The sequence below is a fragment of the Camelus dromedarius genome, chromosome 27 (assembly GCF_036321535.1).
Source record: "Camelus dromedarius isolate mCamDro1 chromosome 27, mCamDro1.pat, whole genome shotgun sequence".
NCBI lineage: Eukaryota > Metazoa > Chordata > Mammalia > Artiodactyla > Camelidae > Camelus > Camelus dromedarius.
The window spans coordinates 12,765,470-12,784,654 of record NC_087462.1 but is presented as its reverse complement, the minus strand read 5'-3'; the positions used below and the strand labels follow the sequence as shown (position 1 = coordinate 12,784,654).

Here is a 19,185-nt window from a genome sequence, read left to right as displayed (position 1 = left end):
ATTTCTTTTCAAGAGGGGTCACGCCACTGCTCAGGTGTTGTGAATCATTCTCACCTGATGGATGTAGAAAGCAGCTGAATCATGCTGGAATCACGTTGTCTCACGAGGGATGTGTCAGCTAGTTAGTCTTCAGTCACATGATGAAAAGTGTAGTTAATGATACTGTTATATTGTCACACTGAAAAACTTTAGAACGAAGTAGCTAAAAATATTTTCTTACCGTGTAAGGGAGTGAGGACATGGAATGCTTACCTTTAAAGCTGTTTTTGAAGCATGAGGCTATTCTGATTGCTCTTCTCTCTGGGTAATATCCTTCTCAAGGGAAGAGTGCACCTCACAGGTGTTCACCATGGCCGTTCCTTGGATGCTCAGCCAGGTTGTAAAGCCAAGTTTGCTTCCTGGGAGGCTGACTGGTGGGTGTATGGCACACTCAGCATTTTGATCTTTTATGCATTCATTCCTCAGCAATGTTCACTCTCGTATTCTTAGTATTCCAGGGACTGTGCACTCTCTAGAAGGCGAGGGAGAATAATGATGATGGATTCACTACAGTGTTCTCTGGGCTATGATACTGGTATACACACGGACTGCTCTGAAAACAAGGACATTTACAGGCTGGTGGCACCAAGGATGCCTACCTGGAGTACGAGGTACTTGTGCTGAGTCTTGAGGATGAGCTGCATTTATCCATTCCACAAATATTTATTGAGCGACTTTTATGGAGCTAGGCTATAGTCTGGAAACACTGAGGGGGAGCAAGACAGACATGAACATTGCCATCAGGAACTCACAGCCTGAGGGGTGGGGGTGGCGGGCAGACATAAAACAAATCATCTCCAAGTGAAAATATGTGATAAGTGAGGAAAAGTCAACAGGCTGTAAGAGAGCATCGTAGATGGACCAACATTTTGATAAATTGCTCAGGGAAAACCTCTCTTAGAGAAAATGGTATTTGAGATGACACCTGAAGTGGGATAGAAGTTATCTAAACAAAGAGAAGGAGAAAAGTGCACCAGAAAGCAAAAGCAGAAGCCCCCTTATTTTATGCAAAGAACTTTTCTCTAAAAACAGCCAACAAATCCCCAAATGAACAACAACAAAAAAAAGTTTTTAAATCATTGCCTTCACTGAATATTTTATTAGTTGAAAACTTCAGAACACCATGAATAGTTACCAAAAAAGTTGGAGACTAAATTTTTTTTACCTCTTTATGTTGACAGATGTTAACTAGACTTTATTGTGGTGATCATTTTGCAACATACACAAATGTCAAATCATTGGGTCTTATACCTGAAATGAATGTAACGTTATATGTCAATTATACCTCAATTAAAAAAAGATTTAAAAAACTTCAAAACACAACCAACAGTGATGGTTTGGAAACTGTTAGGAAAGGAGCCTGAAATCACTTTTTTTTTCTCTCATTTTGATTTCTTTCTTTTTTAAAAAATTATTTCTTAAAAGAGAATAGAAGATATTTTAGAGATAGTCATCAGGTTGTTGTTTGAACTTAAATTTGTTGTTTTTAATTTATATAGTTACTTTTGATGTCATGGTTCGATTGCTGTTGGGTTTTTTGAATTTTCAGATGTCGACTTATACTTGGCTCAGTGCAGCTATAGAACACTGTAAAATAGACAAAGACCCAATGTGGAGTTACTGCCTTTCTAACTTTTCACTCTCCAGCAAACTTTCCTATTTATTGCCCTCCAGCCATAATAACTCACTCTTGTCAGATTGTATTCCTCTCTGCCCATCTCCACTTTCAGTACATTTCTCATTGAATATTGGTTATGCTGCAATATAGCACATTCGTGAGATCTGGGCTTCTGGTCTCCACTGATGCAAATGCTTTCTCATGTGCCATGGGGCAGAGGCTTTCATTTGGCTTGAATCTCACAGGGCAACGGGTGCGTCAGAGTCTCTGGACCTTTACTCCAAGGCTTCTTTCAGGAACTGACATTTAAATGGGGAATTAATGAAGGTGGTCATGCAACAAGAATGCGAAAGAGCACCCTGAGTGAATAAGGGAGAGCTAGGGAGTCCAGGCAGTGGGAACTGGCCTGTGCAAAGACTCAGAGAAGCAAGACATTGTAGTTCATTCTAGGAACTACTCTTAGTTGTGAGCTACAATGCAGAGCTTAAAGACGAAGAGAAAACCACCAGCACATACAGACATTGTCTGAACCTCTGGGCACAGTCATATCCCAAGCTATGTCTTTCAGTTACAGGGGCTACATAAAGTAAGCTTTACCTAAAGTCAGCTTGAGTGGGATGTCCGTTGTTGGAATGAAAGCATCCTGAATAATGTAAAGTTTAATGGGAGCTTTTCTTGGTCTGAATCTAAACCATCAACCATTTCTAGGGCTTCTCAGGTTAATTTCAACAGCATGTCAAGGTAGCTTTAGTCTTAATGAACCAAGCTGAGAATTTTTCATTATGTTTGACTTAACCATATTTTCTTGGTTATAACAGGAAAATACTCCCATTTTATCAGCTTCCTAGTTTTTTTTTTTTTTTAATCTGGAACTTACGTTACCTCAGAATAAATGCATATGCTATATTGAAGTTTTATGTTTATCCCCAAATCATCGTTAAAAAATTCTTTACTGGGAAAAAAGTTTTATTTCAGTTCCTATGCTGTCCTGCAATAGATATTTTATATTTAGTATTATCTTTTTTTGGTTATTCTCTAAACATTGTTATGTCCTTCAACTGATATTCCAGAATGTTAAGCAATTTTTGCATCTTTCTAAAACCGTTGGAGATTTAACACCCTTAAGTGATTGCCTAGAGCCTACATAATCTCCCATAAATCTTCCAGGTTATTTGATCTGCCATTTCAAATAGTTTCATCAGCAATTCTTTTTGTACTTTATTGATCTGATAAACTAGCCGAAACAGAAGTGGAGGTCCTAATATAATCACAATGAGGAGGTTTAGTGAAGCAGAGCCTATCCTGGCAGTTAACAGACAGATTTAAAGAGATGGAACAAAAAAGCTGCTGAATTATATTCATAAATTAAAATGAAACAAACCAATGCTTCTGTATATTCACAATCCAATCCAGGTACAGGGTCCATCTTACTGCCCTTAATTCGACAAACAGTTTGAGATACAAAGGAGAATCCTAAACCCAAATGTTACGTGAAGTTTTTAGAGTATAGTAGAGCTGGGAAGTCTGAGGTAATGAGACTTGCTTTGCATACAAGGTGTGCTAGAATGGGGTGAGGAAAGGGGGAGCTCTGACACAAGGACCACCCTGTGAAAAAACCTAATTCCTTGTTTCTTACAGGGACATTTGGGCAAATGGCGAAGTCAACAGGCCAAAGTCAGGCTTTAAAAATGACAAGGCAAGTTGATGGGGGAGAATGCGGGGAGATGGAAAGTGAGCATAGAATATTTATCGAGAACCTGGGCTTCGCTGACAGTCAATTATAAATTGAATCTTGAATCCACAGCTTAGTAGCTGAGTGATCTTGATCAAGGGACTTCACTTTGAACTTGGACAAGTCACTTCTGAGAGCCTCATTTTTCTCATCCTGGCAAGTGGCTTAACTGTAGATGTCAGTTTCTTCATGTGTGTACAGAATAACTGATGAAATTAACATTATTGAACTGTTGTGAGATGTGATGAGATGATGCCTGATATGTAATAAGAACTCAGCAAATGTTCAATATTATAACGACTTTGATTAAGATGGTGATAGCAAATTGTGATTCAGAATTCTGAGGGTTAAGGGAATTTGAAGAATGAGACCCTGTTATTCAGGGAAGAACTAGCACTTGCCTAATCTAATTAGACAAGGCTTGAGGGCAGGGTCTTGGTCCTAGAAAGGCATTGTGGTTCTCGAATAATTCTGCTGTCAGTAAAGTAGGGGTCATACAAAGATGGTAGGCCAATATGGAAGGGTTTTGAGATAGAGAAAGGTATTAAACCTTTCTGGTTCTATTCTGGCACCTACTACAGATTCAGGGTACCAGGAAATTTAAATCAGACCATCACTAGACCCAACTGTGGCCACTGGAACTGGCAGAGTCAAGGAAGTGAAATTAAATAATTCATGCAAAGCAGTTGGCACAATGCTCCATAAATAGGATTTATAATTGTTGTGCTTTCCTTGAAGTATTTTCTACTCTTGATATCCCTGATAACAAGGGTTGCCAGATTTAGCAGATTAAAAAAAAAAAAAAAGATTCTCAGTTACATTTGAATTTTAGAGAAGCAATGAATGGTTTTTAGTATAAGTATTTCCCCAATACTGCATATATGCAGGAACTTTACCAGTAACCCACTCTTCTTTCTCTGCTATACCTTCTCAGTCTTCTCTGGTGGCTCCTTGAATTACATGGAATTTCATGCCTCATGAGAAGTTTCTTCCTGCCTTGTAAACTTTGCATGTGGTACTCTCTTTGCCTAGAAGAGACATTCTTCTTCCATATTAGACTGTCTGTTTGATTCTCATCCTTTTAAGTTTTGGAATACTCAGATGAAACCCAAGACTAGGTTCAGTTCCTTGTTGTGCAGTTTCACAACACACTTGGCAGTGCATATCCCACTTACATTTAGAGATTGCCTGTTTGCCTTTCTAAACTAAACTCCATGAGGCAAAAATTATGTTTGACCTAACCTCTACTGAGTTGCCCAAACCCAGCACATGAAACACAATCAATAAACATTTGTAGAATATAAAAGGAATAATAATTGTTGTTATGATATTTTAATAAGCATTAACTTTTGCTTTGCATGGCAGATTTATTCAATGTACTTCAAAGACACTAAGAAGCACCTTCTTATGACACTCTAGTAAGATATTAAAGCAGTAAGCTTCTACTGGGTAGTGATCAGTTCTAATTTCTAGTATAATGACAAACTTTTAATGAGCAAGTGAAATGTCCCAGGTGTTTCTAGGTATGCTTAAAATGCTATCTAATTTTATCCATAGTCTACTCTAGTCAGATCAATACTAGCTCAGAGAACACTAATTAATGATCCAGGATGACAGGTGATGAATTTTATATTTGGCAGGTTATAGATATTTGGAAAAAATTAATTATTAACAAAGGACATTGCTCTATATAGGCAGGACCACTCAAGAAATAAAGTAACAAAACAGCTTTTTTTTTTTTTTTTGATGAGTAAAGAAAGTTAGTGAAAGAATAAGGAGATGGTGCATTGCCACAAGCATTTGATAGTTTATTTTCCAATATAGGGAGTTAATTTCTACGTCGCTGATGAATATTACAGTTATTAAAATCAAATCACTCTCTTATCAACTGGAAATCCTACTTAATATTTTATCATCTTTTGTTTTACTTAGCCATTAAAAAAAATCACTGTAATAACTCATCCCACCTGAAATACTAACAATTTTCTGAATATAGCCATTTCTTCTATTAGAAATATTTTACTTATTTTTTGAGGCTGTAAGCAATACTTATTTATTTATTTATTTATTTATTCATTTATTTACAATTCAATGAATTTTAGTAGATTTATAGAGTTGTGCAACTGTCATCACAATCTAATTATAGAATATTTCCATTATCCCCAAAAGACCCCTTCCCCCAGCCCTGTCTCAATAGATTTGCCTGCTCTGGATATTTTATCTAATCAGAATCATACAACATCAGAAATATTTTTAAATGACATCTATAATTAAAAACCATTGAAGGCTTATCAATGACTTAGATAAAAATTATTTATTGGTTGTGAATAGCTTTTGATATAGGTAATCTAACCCTTGTTATGCAGATTTTTATTGTTTCTACAAGTGATATTTCCTATCCTTGTTTCAAATGCTTGCAGTACATCCTTTTTGTGGCTTGCAACTGCCTGTTCATAGATTACAAAGTGTATTGAATTATTCAGAGACAAGAGAAATTATTAAATAAAGATATAGTTAAGAAATTACTATCGTTCTAGAGTATATTAACATGTTTCTGTAAGAGAAATCAAGTCAATTTTTTATATTATTTATTTTATTTTTAACACACTCTTAATACAAGTTTAATGTAGTTGCATAAGAGTGTATAAGTCATAACTGTACAGCTGGATGAATTATCACAGCATGAACATGCTTTTGTAATGCACCCTACAGATCAAAAAGTAGAATATTTCCAGCATACTAAAAACTATTCTTAACGCTTCCACATCTCTCTCCCTACCCTACTCATCAAAGAGAAAAAAAACTCTTCCTGGAACATCTTAGTTTTGCCTTTATTTAAATGAAATCATAAGAATATATTTTCGTGTCTGGCTTTATGAATTCCAATGTTTGTCCCTCAAGCGCTGTGATAAAGCTTAAAGTTTTGCTCATCTTCTCAGTCTTTGAGCCCTCGCTTTCTGATCAGATTCCCAGCTGCTGCTTTGATTTTTGAATTCCACAGTAGAGAAGTGGCCCTGCAGATGGGGCTCACTTTTCTGTGCTTTCTTTCTTCCCATGATCTTGGCCCTCCGATCTTCACTGCCTTGAAATCTCCCAGTTGCCTTCAAATGATAAGTCTTTTTCTATTTTGGACAGTTTTTCTAGTGATTCTCAGCTCATCTCAGCTAGTCCATTTGCTCAAGCTCATCTCAACAATTTAGCGTGTTGATTGCCAACAAGCTAAGCCTTCATCAGTGTAAGCAGCAGTCAAGCCAAGCATCTTCATGTTCTTATTCTTCCAATTTTATTGGCTAATTTCATGGCACAGAAATTGAGCTTTGTTGCTGTAGAAGCCCCATTTCCTGCTGGCCTCTCTCTCCTTTCCCAGAATTCACCTACTTACTACTTCATCTCTTCCCACAGAAAAACATACAACTTCCTTTCACAGAGAGAGATTTCCTCCTGGTGTCTACCTTGCATCCATATACATTCTGTAATCTTGAGTAACACCTTATCCTTCAGCCAGATGCCTCTTATTCTCTCTGCTCTGTTTGGACAGGGGAAGGGGACGGAAGGAGGATGGATTTATATCTCTTGAGAGTGAGGATGAATAGAATCATCTGTTCTGTTTTAAGCTCCCAGCAGGTAAAATCTATGGATTTGCTGGAAACTTTAATACTTGAACCATTAAGTAACAGGTATCTCTAAAATAAAATTTTATCTGAGCAAAACAACTTACCTCATGTTGAATAAATGTTATTTACCCTATTAGCAGGGCCCTGGCTCTGACTTTTAAGCCTAACGTGTGTCTGAGGCAGTACTGAGAAGCTGTGCACCCTTTTCTTCTCTGCCTAGGGACGGGCAGTGAGATAAAAGACTATTTCTCTTTCCTACTTCAGGAATGGTGGCGCCAGTGACATTGTTTTTCAGTCTCTGATATAAATGGAGCGTGTATGCATGTGTGTAACAATTTCTCTTACCATATGCACCAGTTTTACTTACATATCACTCTTTTATTCTCCATCAGTCGAATGTAGAACTGTGTCAGTTTCTCCAGCAGTTTTGATAATATCCGTACTCCTCTCTTACATTCTCTCAGTTGACCCTTCCATTACTTCTCATGTAGACTATACAGTTGCCTGATGAACAATCTCATCCTACTCTATTTTTAGGTATTCAGAGCATCCTCTGCTCCCACCATTTGTTCTGTCTAAAGCAACCTTTCAAAAAATACAGCTTTGATGTCACTCACTTATTAAAACTTGTCAATGTCCCCTCATTGCCTAACAAATGAAATTAAAATTATTTAGTGTGGGATCTTATCCAGGGTTCATTATGTTACAGAAAATCAAATCTCACTCACCTTAGTGTAAGCTATGAAAATATGTGTATAGGAAATTGTGGTAGGTCTCTACTGCTCCTTGGCCATCTGGACCCAATCCGCTTCCCCAACCTTATTTCCAGTTTCTTTCGGGAAATTACCTTTCTCTCATATATGTCACTTTTTTGGTAGACTGCAAATCAAAATGCCCTGCTCTCCTCTGGCCAATGGATGAGTCTAAACATTCTAACTGAATATGTATGATCTCGTTAGTCAAGTTAGGCTCTGTCTCTTAGGACTTTGAATCTTGACTAGAGAGATGGAAAAAGAGATAAATTAGAGTTTAATAAGTCTGGTGGCGACATCCAGTCAGAATGGTTACAACTCCAGCAGTTTAGACACCAAAAACTACCCCAGCTTCTGTTTCCAGCCCTGTCCTTGTTTCTTTCCTGGTTGTGGGACATCTGTCATTACCCACGCTACCTAATTTATCTCCAGTATTTTCAGGTTTTGCTTAGGTTAGCCAGAAATTTTTGTTGTTGTTGTTGTTAACTTGCAGTCAATGAAGATTGACAGAGGAGGACAAAGAAATAATCCATACATGGCAAGTGCATAACATGCAGACAAGCTCTTGGTGGACCACAGCCGGGAATTAGAACATCCACAGGAAACAAGGTACCTTTTCCTGTTTCATCTTTCTCTCCTTCTTAGGTTGCGTGGTCTGTTTTCTCTGTGTCTGCATAATTTTTTCTTTTCTCAAACTGCCTTTTTCTAATTCAAATACATCCACCCTCAAAACTGTCTGATTTAACCCTTGTTCAATATGCTATGCAAATTCAAGGACTCACAAAGACTGTCTAGAATTCCTGTCCTCCCAAAACCCAAATTTACAGCAGAAGGGAAGATATAGTTACTCTGAATTTGGTCTTTTGTCCAACCTAGTAAACTCAGCTGTAGCCAATGTCATGTATAGTACAAACTGTGCTCCTCCAGGATTCTGGACTAAATAGGTTCTCAAGGAATGGGAAATGAAGATCTCTAGTATATTTTAATTCTGTAGTCATCTGTTCAAACTATTATGTTCTCTGGTTCCAATCTCTTCCTGAATAATCCATGTGCCTTTGCAGTTTTGTGTCTTTTTCTCTCTATGCCCATTGCTTCTCATCTTGGCATTAAAAATTATAACCATCCCTGGAGATCTTCTTCAGGTGTTTCCTGCTCCACTGAATCATCTCCTTCTGTCTTTTTTATACAATCATACATAAAAGTGACCACTCCTATTCTAAAATTTGGTCAAGATAGCATTTCTTTAATGACAGACTACATCCCAGTACACATTTCACCAACACAACTAGCTTGAAAACAACATGAAGTTAGGAATTTTGTCCAATTTATTTTGTGTTAGCACCATGCCTTTTAATTCTTTGTAAGCAATACATATTTACTAAATAGACACACTTAATTGTTTTAATTATAATCTTGAGTGAAGTCTTTTATGTTCTGTGAACAGGGTTTTTGACCAACTCATCTCTAACGATGATTTCTCCATGTACTAAGGAAGCTGAAATGGCTTCTAGGAATTTTGGAATACTGTAAAGCATCAGAAAATAGAAGTTCAAAATTTGTCAGTGTGACAGTTACGAAAAGAAAAATGGTTCATGTGATGATAGAGCACCTGAGGTTGGAAGTCTACATCAAGGAATTAGTGTCGGCTGGGCTTCTAATCATAAAAGTTCACTCTTCACATGAATCTATCTGTTGATTTACATGGTAGGCTCGCTGTTAATGACATTCTGATTTGTACCATGGGAAAAAAATCAGTTAAAAAAAACCCCAAAAAACAAAAAAAAAAAGTAATTTGAAAGGATCCAGATTTTAGTTGAATCACCTAGATATCTGTATGTTTTCTCATGTTAAATTACTAAAAAATGGAGGATATAGAGTTTCAGTTATCTGATATACCAAAGATATCAATTTTTCATGAGTTTTAGGAGAACTATTTTTAAATAAGTTGGTAAACTAGATGAAAACTGAAAACATACAGCAACTTAAGCATTACTGTGAAAATTAATTACTCACACAGGAGCAAAACAACCATGACACCTGCTATTTGAGGGTAGGCGCACGTCTAAGGGTACGCTACAGCCAGAGGGTGCAGTGACTGTCAATCTGTGACTGCTTAGATAAGGCTGTTTCCAGATCTCCAAATTTTGCAGACGAAACTGTCACCCTCCTTCATACGGAAGAAATGTGTGACCTTCCACAGTCACTTAACCTTTCTGTTTTCTCATCTTGAAAATGATAATATCATAATCAACACGACTCCTGTGTGAGGCAGTGGGTATTTGCCTCCTCACTTTTGAAGATGTTTTATGTAAAGCAGCGTGAGCTCTGCCAAGCATGCTGTTGTATAATGAGAATTTTTTTTATTAGAAGTCATAGTGAGAGGCTAGTTAGCTGCCTTGGAGCACAAGACATAGAACTCAGATTGAAGACTGCATTCTTATCTGAACAGATCCTTACATCCAGTTCTATGAATCTTGATCTGTTCTTCGATCTCAGAAAGCCTTTTTAAAAATGATTGTCAATGGTTAAAAAAAGGATGAGGAATGACAGAGATTTTAAAAATAAGACTGAAAGGAAAGTCTTCGAATCACCCTCAGCCTTGTCTGTTGAAGCTCTTTGTTTTGTCATGTTTCAGAGCCAAGCTCATAGAAAATCAGTTTTGAGTTCATTACTCATATTTAAAATAATAAGAACACCTTCAAGCTACAACAAAAAATTATAGTTTATTTGGCTAATAGCTCATCTTTTCTGAGATTTTAAAGGCCCTTATAATATGCCCTTACAGGAGGGAAGGGTCTTAGAGGTATAGATCTCTGAATTGCTTCATATTCATACATAAACCTGAATTTTAAGAAAAAATATTACTTCGACATAAATTTTTTGAAGAAAACAAATCTCCTTTCACATGTTGCACTCCTGTCATTTGAGTTCTAGAGAATGAATTCTGATAAACAGTCCTCCCTAAGTTTGATATCAGAGCTCATCCAGTTAGTACTGATAGACAATATGGGATAATTGTCAAAAGTAACTCTGGGGCCAGTTAAGCCTGAGTGTGATTTTTGATTTTACTTACTTGATCCATTACTGAAGCTTCAGTGTAATTATCTGTAAGGTGAGGATACAGTGGATGCACATTGTTTGAGTCAGCACAACATCCTTTTAACACTTTTCTAATAACAGTTTCTTGAGTTTCTCCTGTGAACTACCCTCCCTTAGATTCAATGCCCGTGTTTCAGAGGATGCTGAGTGTGCTGTGTGGGTTATGAGATAGGCACATGATTTAGGTACAATCAGAGAAGGAATGAGCAGGCAACAGCCCAGGATCATAGCTGAAATTACTAGAAAATCTACTGGGATGGCAAATCCAGAGGGATGGTTAAATGTTTTGTTGTTGTTGTTGTTGTTGTTGTTGTTGTTGTTTGTTTGTTTTTAAAGAATTTACTTCCAAATAAAGTCAGTATGGTGGAAAACAGAACAACTGGAGAGAAAAGAGAATTCATACAGTATTGCTTTGTTATCTGAATCTTGCTGTGCCTGAAGCCAGATCACCCCTTTACAATTTTAAGAACACATAAACCTCATTTATTATTATTTGCAAAAATAGTGCTGAATACACAGAGTAATATTATAATACTCATATTCTCCTTAGAGGGATTTTGTGCATGTAAAGTACATACTTGCCATAGTGCCTATCAAGTACTCAATAGAATTTGTGTATTATCTGACTCAGTCTACATCAGTGGCTGACCCTCACTGACACTACACACTGAAGATTGAGGGACCATGATGCTCTTCTACAGAATATTTTCCTAGCACTAACAAGCACCTTTGTGAAGCAGAACAGATGATTTTGAAAAAGTTAGAACCAATGATCTTGAGAAATGTCACTGAGGTGCATTTATGGGGCACATTCCAGGTATCAGATATATATTCATGCTCCTAGCCACCATCCATGTGCCAAGCTAAAGCCAGACTCTCCCTTGACAATATCAATACCAAGACTCCATGGGACAAACGACATAAAATTCATAAAAGGACATTACCACATAATATGTATTTTTACAAATCTGGATCATGCAGGAACTAGAGACCCTCTGGATCACATCTTCCTAAAGATTTTTACCAGTATCTTTGGAAGGAGGAACTGAAAAATGTATCTAATTTTACTATTTGAGTCTAGCCATTCTTAAATTTTTTAAACCTCCATCATTTCCCAGAAACTTCTGCATTTAGAGAATCTGTAATTTTATTATATGTAGATCTGGACCAGGAGGTAAAGATCCTATCTGAGTATTTCAGATCAGTATTCTGGCTCCCAGAGTGGGCACACCCTGAAGAATGTTACCATAAAAGGCTCAGCCATCTGGATCTGTTACACCGTCTGTGGACATCTACATGCAGAAAGAGTATGGGCATCTATCCCAGTGTTCCTGTGCAGTATTCCTTCAACATGGAGAATCTGACTTCACAAATGGCACCAAAAAATTGCATACTTAAGAGTCTTATAATAGAGCTGTTAACATATTAGCAATCTGTTAGCAGTCTGGACTGTCATGAGCAAGAACCTACGCACAATATGAGCCATCATTTATTTTTGGCCTCACCAAGAATGTACAGCATTTATTTTAATAAACTAAGACATTAAAAAAAAAACAGGTTGAGATGCACCACATGGGGTACTGAGAGACAACAAAACATTGTTGACGCTTTATAAGGACAGGACAGACTGGGAGCTTGCAATTTGTTTTTAATGCTCACAAATATAGTCAAGCCATTCCCCTGGTCACTCTATGAAAAATATCAATCACTGTGTTACCTTTTTTTAGTGGCAGTTGTTTGACGCCATTATTTACGAACCACAAGAATTGTTTTCCAGAAAGATCCTCGACTGGAAACATGCCACAGTGTGTTCTTAGCTGGTTGCTAAACACCAAGTTACTTTATTCCTCTTTGGGGATAGGGAGGTATGAGTCTGCACGTAAGGGTACATGATTCTGGCAAGATATTTTAAATGGGAAATCATTTAGGGTGAATGTATGTGTACCCGGGTGAAAACTGGACTGTTTCTGCAGAGTATAACTCACATTATCTGACTTTTGGAAGTTAATATTCTGAAGGGGAGAAGCCCATAATCCTATTATACATAATGCACCTACGGCTATGGAGGTATAATGTACACTTGATTTTTGAATTTTGGTCTTCCTCCTGGAACCAGGAAGAAAGTTACTGATTAAAAATCACAGGCTAGAGAAAAGAGAATTGGGGCTTTGGTGTGAAAACACAGCTTGCATTTGCATAAGGATTACATATTTTAAGTGGATTTTTCCAAATTCAAAATATAATGGAATCTTTGCAGAAGAATGGCCACCACAGATGGGAAGCAATTTCAGGCATAGTAGCGTGCTCGATAGAGAGGTGGGACCAGAGGAACACGGCATGATTAGTACAAGAGTCTGCTGTGCCAGGTGATCTTCAAGCAGGACTAGTACTTTTCCTGTTTTCTTTTCACTTCATAGCATGAGTAAGCAAAGTTACTCTTTAACCTTTCTTCTGAAAATTTTCTCTTTTTGCAGCAGTATAATAATACATTACCCACAACCATGCCTGACTCGTTTCTTGAGAATCAGCTGTTGATCCCATTCTGTCTGATTGATACAAAACTTGGATGAACTTGCCCGGTTGGGATAAGCCCTGAAGAGACAGGGCAGCTAGTGAGAGTATTGTTGGTTCGAAAACCGGCCTCCATATGTGCAGACAAAAGAGAGAGAGTGAAGAAAGAGGCAGGGCCCTCCAGATTGCTGGGTGGTGGTGTTACCCAGCTGTCTGATATCCGTTGAAGCCGATACTATGGCACCGGCTTTTGAGAGACGAAAAAGCTTTATTGTGAGGTCAGGGGGCTAGGAGACAGGCAGCCAGGCTCATATCTGTCAAACTTTTATGAGTCAGGGGACAAAGGCTCTGAAGCCCCGGCGGGGCTGGCTTTGGTGGGAGGGCTCGGGAACCTGGCCATTTGTGGTAAAGGTGTGGGAAGGGGGCTTCAGCACCACGTCTTCCTGGACAACAGACCTGTCCTTTCTGAAAGGGTTCCGGCGTTCAGTTCCGGTCGTGCCCCGGTCCTTTGGTTCTCGGGGAGAAGAAGGTTTGGTTCCAGGTGTTGAGGTCAAATTTCTCTCCTCTGCACATGCTTCGGCTGCAGTACTCGCGGTTTTGTTCTGCTGTCTCTGAAAAACAGCTCAGTGTCTTGTTAGAACCAGGATGGGGCCAGTTTGGGGGCAGTTCTGTGTTTACAGCAGATTTAATAAGCAAGGAAACTGACATATGGCGCTTGTCTCGGGCAGCTGCAACGCAAGACAAGGAAATCTCCACACCCGCCTCTAGAATCTGAAAAGTTTATGTGGAGGCCTCAATGGAGTTCAGTCACCTGCACTATCCAGGTGGTCTCAACAACGTACTCTCTCAAGGATATGTCCTTGAAACAGCTCCTAGCGTCAGAATGGAGGCAGAACACAGATTCCAAGGACAGGGGAGGCGAGGAGGAGGGGAGGAGCCTCCAAATGCCTGGATCCAGCTTCAGAGTCAGCCAGTGGTCACATCCTCTCAATGACCTCCTCACCAAGTGTTTCTTACGGTGATTTCAAGTTCACGGAGCCTGAAGATAAGTACTTTCACAGAGTACAGGGGCTAGAGTTCGAGAGTATACTTGTGAGTTTTCAAAACAAGTTGCACGTATCTGGGACGGCAGTACTGAACTCTGCAATTACAGGAAAAGGAATGGTGACCGCAGATGGTGAACTGGTGAGTAACTTCTGGCTTCTAGACTTGTTTAGCAAGCTGTTGCATGGAATGGGTGTTAATTTAAAAGGCATGAGATACGAGGAACACTTTCTGTTTTTAAGAGTGCCAGAAACACAACTGTAAGGGAATCCCATACTTGCTCATGGTGCTTACAATCTCTGTCTAGTTCTTACTGATGAGATATTTGTCCTCTCAGGAAATGATGTGGTCATTAAGTTGATTACAGTGGCACATATGTCTGGTTAAGTGCTTGTTTTAAGTAAGTCAAAGTTCAGTAATCGGCAGGAAAGGACGTTAGTTTAGTCTTTTCCAAATTCATCATGAAACTACGCTGATCAAACGTTTTTGGCAACGTGTAGATGTGTAGATTGCATAAAGTGATTAACTTCCTGGAACTACATTTAATCTTCTGGAGATAAACTGAAAAGATGACTGATTCAATCGGCAGGACTTGGTAGCTCATTCATCTCTCTTGTCAACATTTGGGGAAAAAAAGAAAGAAAGAAAAGACTCCCAGAGCTACTTTGTAGAACTTTAATCTCCTTGTCTCAATGTGGTCATTAGCCACAGCTTTATTTAACTATGACTATTGACACGGTGAAACCAAGAGCCTTATGGTTCTTGCTTCACTAGGAATTTCTCTCCACTTAATATTCCACCTCTGTAGCACCTGTGCAGCTTAGATTACTTCTGTTGACTTTTTTTTTTTAACATTTTTTATTGATTTATAATAATTTTACAATGTTGTGTCAAATTCCAGTGTAGAGCACAATTTTTCAGTTATACATGAACATACACATATTCACTGTCACAGCTTTTTCTTTGTGAGCTACTGTAAGATCTTGTATATATTTCCCTGTGCTATACAATATAATCTTGTTTATCTATTCTACAATTTTGAAATCCTGTCTATCCCTTCCCACCCTCCGCCCCCTTGGCAACCACAAGTTTGTATTCTATGTCTATGAGTCTATTTCTGTTTTGTATTTATGCTTTGTTTTTTTGTTTTTGTTTTTGTTTTTTAGATTCCACATATGAGCAGTCTCACATGGTATTTTTCTTTCTCTTTCTGGCTTACTTCACTTAGAATGACATTCTCCAGGAGCATCCATGTTGCTGCAAATGGCATTATGTTGTTGGTTTTTATGGCTGAATAGTATTCCATTGTATAAATATACCACATCTTTCTGTTGACTTTCTTATTTAACTGTTTCCACCTTTTGAAACTACTAAGTTAATTTCCAGAGATAACAACAATTTTTTATTATAAAAATATAATTCAGATAAATATTTACCAGTTTTTAAAGCATGCAAGAAAATACAATATTTTAAGGAATACATTTGTTATTAATATTAGTTGTAATCTCCAGTTGCAGAATATCAAAAATAATAACTATTCCTGTCATACTAAGTCATGCAATTTAGACAAATAGTAAGTTTCAAAGGGTATGATTTTGCATTTTGCAGCTTGTCAAGATCACTTCTCAATCTATTGGAGAAGCTAGTATTAAACCTTTCAGGGAGAAGCCTGAGGAATCTTAACAGAAGCTGGGCTGGAGAAGAGTTTGACGGTTCACCTTTCATGAAAACATGGATTGGAAAGGAGTAGAACATCTTCCCTCCCTCCTCCACTGATTCCTGTTTCAGTATTGAGGTATCTCAATTCCCTGGACAGTAAAGTCTGGTGCAGATGATAGATGACTTTCCAAAGGCAATATTGCTCTTCAGCATCATTAATATTTTAAGTTTACCCTGAAATAGCAGGTGGGGCTTTTATGGGGACGTTGGCTGAAGGGCAGTGCTAATTCCTGAGAAACAGAGAAGCACTTTGAAGAACAGCACCCCAAGCTCCGTTCCACAGCTTGCTTTGATGATGGCAATTACTGTCCTTAATTCCAAAAATTAAAGAACCGCCTATTTTCTTTCAAGTTTTGCTACAGTATGTAGAGTTTTTGTCAGACACTCAAACTCATTTGCTGTTTGCCTCAGGTTTTGCATGCGTCACGCACCCTTCTAGAACTCTAAAGTAGGTCTCTCTGACACGCGCTCACTTGAGGTATGTTGGTAGCTTCCTACCACCCAGTTGTTCCATCCTCCAAACCAAAGAGTAACATCTTTCTCTAATGTTCTGGACTCCTGCAAATTGGATGCTTTATTTTCACACTCTTTCTGAATTCCTCTCCCCAGGGAGGCCATTTCATTAATGCTTCCAGCTATTCTGAGAGCTCAGATTGCTTTGGTGGATACTTTGAAATGTCTGGTCATTATAATTCAGTCACCCAAGGCCTTTCGCTTAAAATTTTTAGTTATGTAATAGTTTTGATGCTGTAGGAACAAAATTAAGCAAGCTGTCTACTCCCACTGGTAAATGTCACAAATGCTTATGCCTCCTGGGAAGAATCCAAGGGCAAGAAAATGTGCCACCCTAGGTCAGAATAACATAATTATGCTGTTGTTGATGTCTTCTGAGTGATTGAAGGATTATTAATTTTTATTAAATACCAAAAAATGGGCTGCTGAAATTATTGAATTCCAGTTGTTTTAGTGAAAGAGATAATATAAACGTTTAAAAGTAGCTGACAGTTTTTGAAAGCTGATTGTAAGGGAGGAAAAGCTGATTTTTCTCTGCTCTTCTGAGTTCTTAACTGAGACCCCCTGTCATAAAAAACGGGTTAATAAGAGAAAAACAAAACAAGTTTATTAACATGCATACCTCATGTACACAGGGGAGCTACCCAGGGAAAAATAAGTAACTCCTTGAGATGGCTTAGAATTCAGGATTAAATAGAATCTTAATAGGGAAAAGGGAGGGGAAATATAGGCCTTTTAGAGAGGAGTAAATCATTTTTAGGAAAATTGAAGAGACCTTAGAAGAATAGATGGGAGGTACGACAGTGTGAAATAGAGCTTGTGTGGATGTGATGTCAGTTTCTAGTCTCTGCTCCTGTGGTGAGTCAATCTTTCTTGGTTGATGAAACTCTAGGGGAGGGATCTGTGACAGTTGAGTTCCTTTTAGAGGACATGTCTTTAGGCAGATAAGGGTAGTTCACAGAAAGCCTCTTCCCGCATTCGATGTTGAATTTCTAGTGCTTATAGCTCGAAATAATCAATATACCAAAGTGCTGTATTTTGGGATACCATGCCCTGAATCCCTGCAGTCACGTTTTGGGGTTGTACACTCTGCTGCCCTTCACTGATCATTAGTAAGATTCTGTGTTTAAGACTTTATTTAAATGCCTTCATTTAATTTTCACAATCTATCATCTAGGCTTTTGATGAAGATACAGTGAGATAATGCCTGTACAATGCTTGAAATTAATGGTTTCTGGCACATAATAATTATGTAACAAATGGCAGTGTTATTTGTTTTCTTTTTTATTGCTATTATTATGGGAAACTTAAACATACGTGAGCATAATATATATGATCATAAGTACCTGCAGTAGTTGCAGTGACCAAAAAGAAAAAAAACAAACAAAACAGTTCAGACACATCGGGATGACAATTGTATTTGTAATATAATTTGACTGAAGGGAAGTATTTTTGGCCTGGACCTTTCAGTTGTATTTCACTTATGTTCATTATGTACTAATCTGTATGTCTAGAAACGTGAAAACTTTTTTTTTAAATGGTCTTAAAAGTGTGTAATTGAATTGGGAAGATGTTGAGCTTGCAAAACAATTACAGGATAACAGCTATTGATGTACAATTAAATGCTAAACAGTAAGATATAGACAATATACCTAAAAATAGAGTTTGGAAAATTACCTTGAAGAGATAACGCTTGCGTGACTCTTCAGGTTTGATGAGAATTTAGGTGATTTTAGTTCAAAGAGAGAGGAAAAAAAAAAAAAGAAAATTAAACTCTTAGTAATACCGAAGAGTTCTTTCTCTCTTCTTTCTCTTCTAAACAGTGGGAAGTGAGTCCTTAAAGCTGCTTAGCGCTATCTGATAGTGATTATATAATCTCTCACCGAGAAAGTGCTCAACGAACATATGGCCCATGACAAGTATGACTCCATAGTCTTCATCTTAGAGCCTCACGCTCTATGTCTTGACTCCAGCCAAACGCCCTTAGCTGGGCTTAAAATAAGTGTTCCCTTCCTGGGCATCAAGAGGGCTGAAGCTGGCATCTCCCTAGGCAGCACCCGCCCCTCCACCTCACACACGCACACACCTTGACTATTGGTTGAAGACAGCTCAACTTTTAAGTGTTGAACTAGTGTGTTGAAACTACAGGTGAAAGGTCAGGACTGAGAGTTTAGGCTGAAGTAAATCTGTTGACTTCAACAGCATTTGAGACTTACCTCGTGTGTTCATTCCTTCTCCTTCCTTCTCCTTTCCCTTCTCTGTCATAGTTATTTATTTATGAACATTTTATAACTTAGTTGCAAAAATAAATTGAGTCTACCATACAAAAAACTACTCTTGCGATCTTGTAAGTTATTCTGTACTATCTGCAAGATGTCTTAATGAAACATAAGGTGGGATTTCTTTCCAAAACTGTTCCCTGGACATAATCTGTGTTTTCCTTTTTTCTGGACTTTTCTTCTCATATATCCCATTTTCTTAGATGCTGTTCCCCCTTCCCTTCCTGATGAGCAGGATAGAGCCACCCCCTAAAAAATGTCTTTG

At 38.0% G+C, this 19,185-nt stretch overlaps 1 long non-coding RNA gene across 1 annotated transcript in view; it reads left to right on the top strand.

Moving 5' to 3' along the window:
* LOC105097691 (uncharacterized) overlaps nt 1–19,185 on the top strand; it is a 708,424-nt gene that overhangs the window by 450,249 nt on the left and 238,990 nt on the right. The window contains exons 6-7 of the long non-coding RNA XR_010378103.1: nt 498–650; nt 8,249–8,364. This is a non-coding gene — a long non-coding RNA (uncharacterized LOC105097691). The remainder of the gene's footprint in view (nt 1–497; nt 651–8,248; nt 8,365–19,185) is intronic.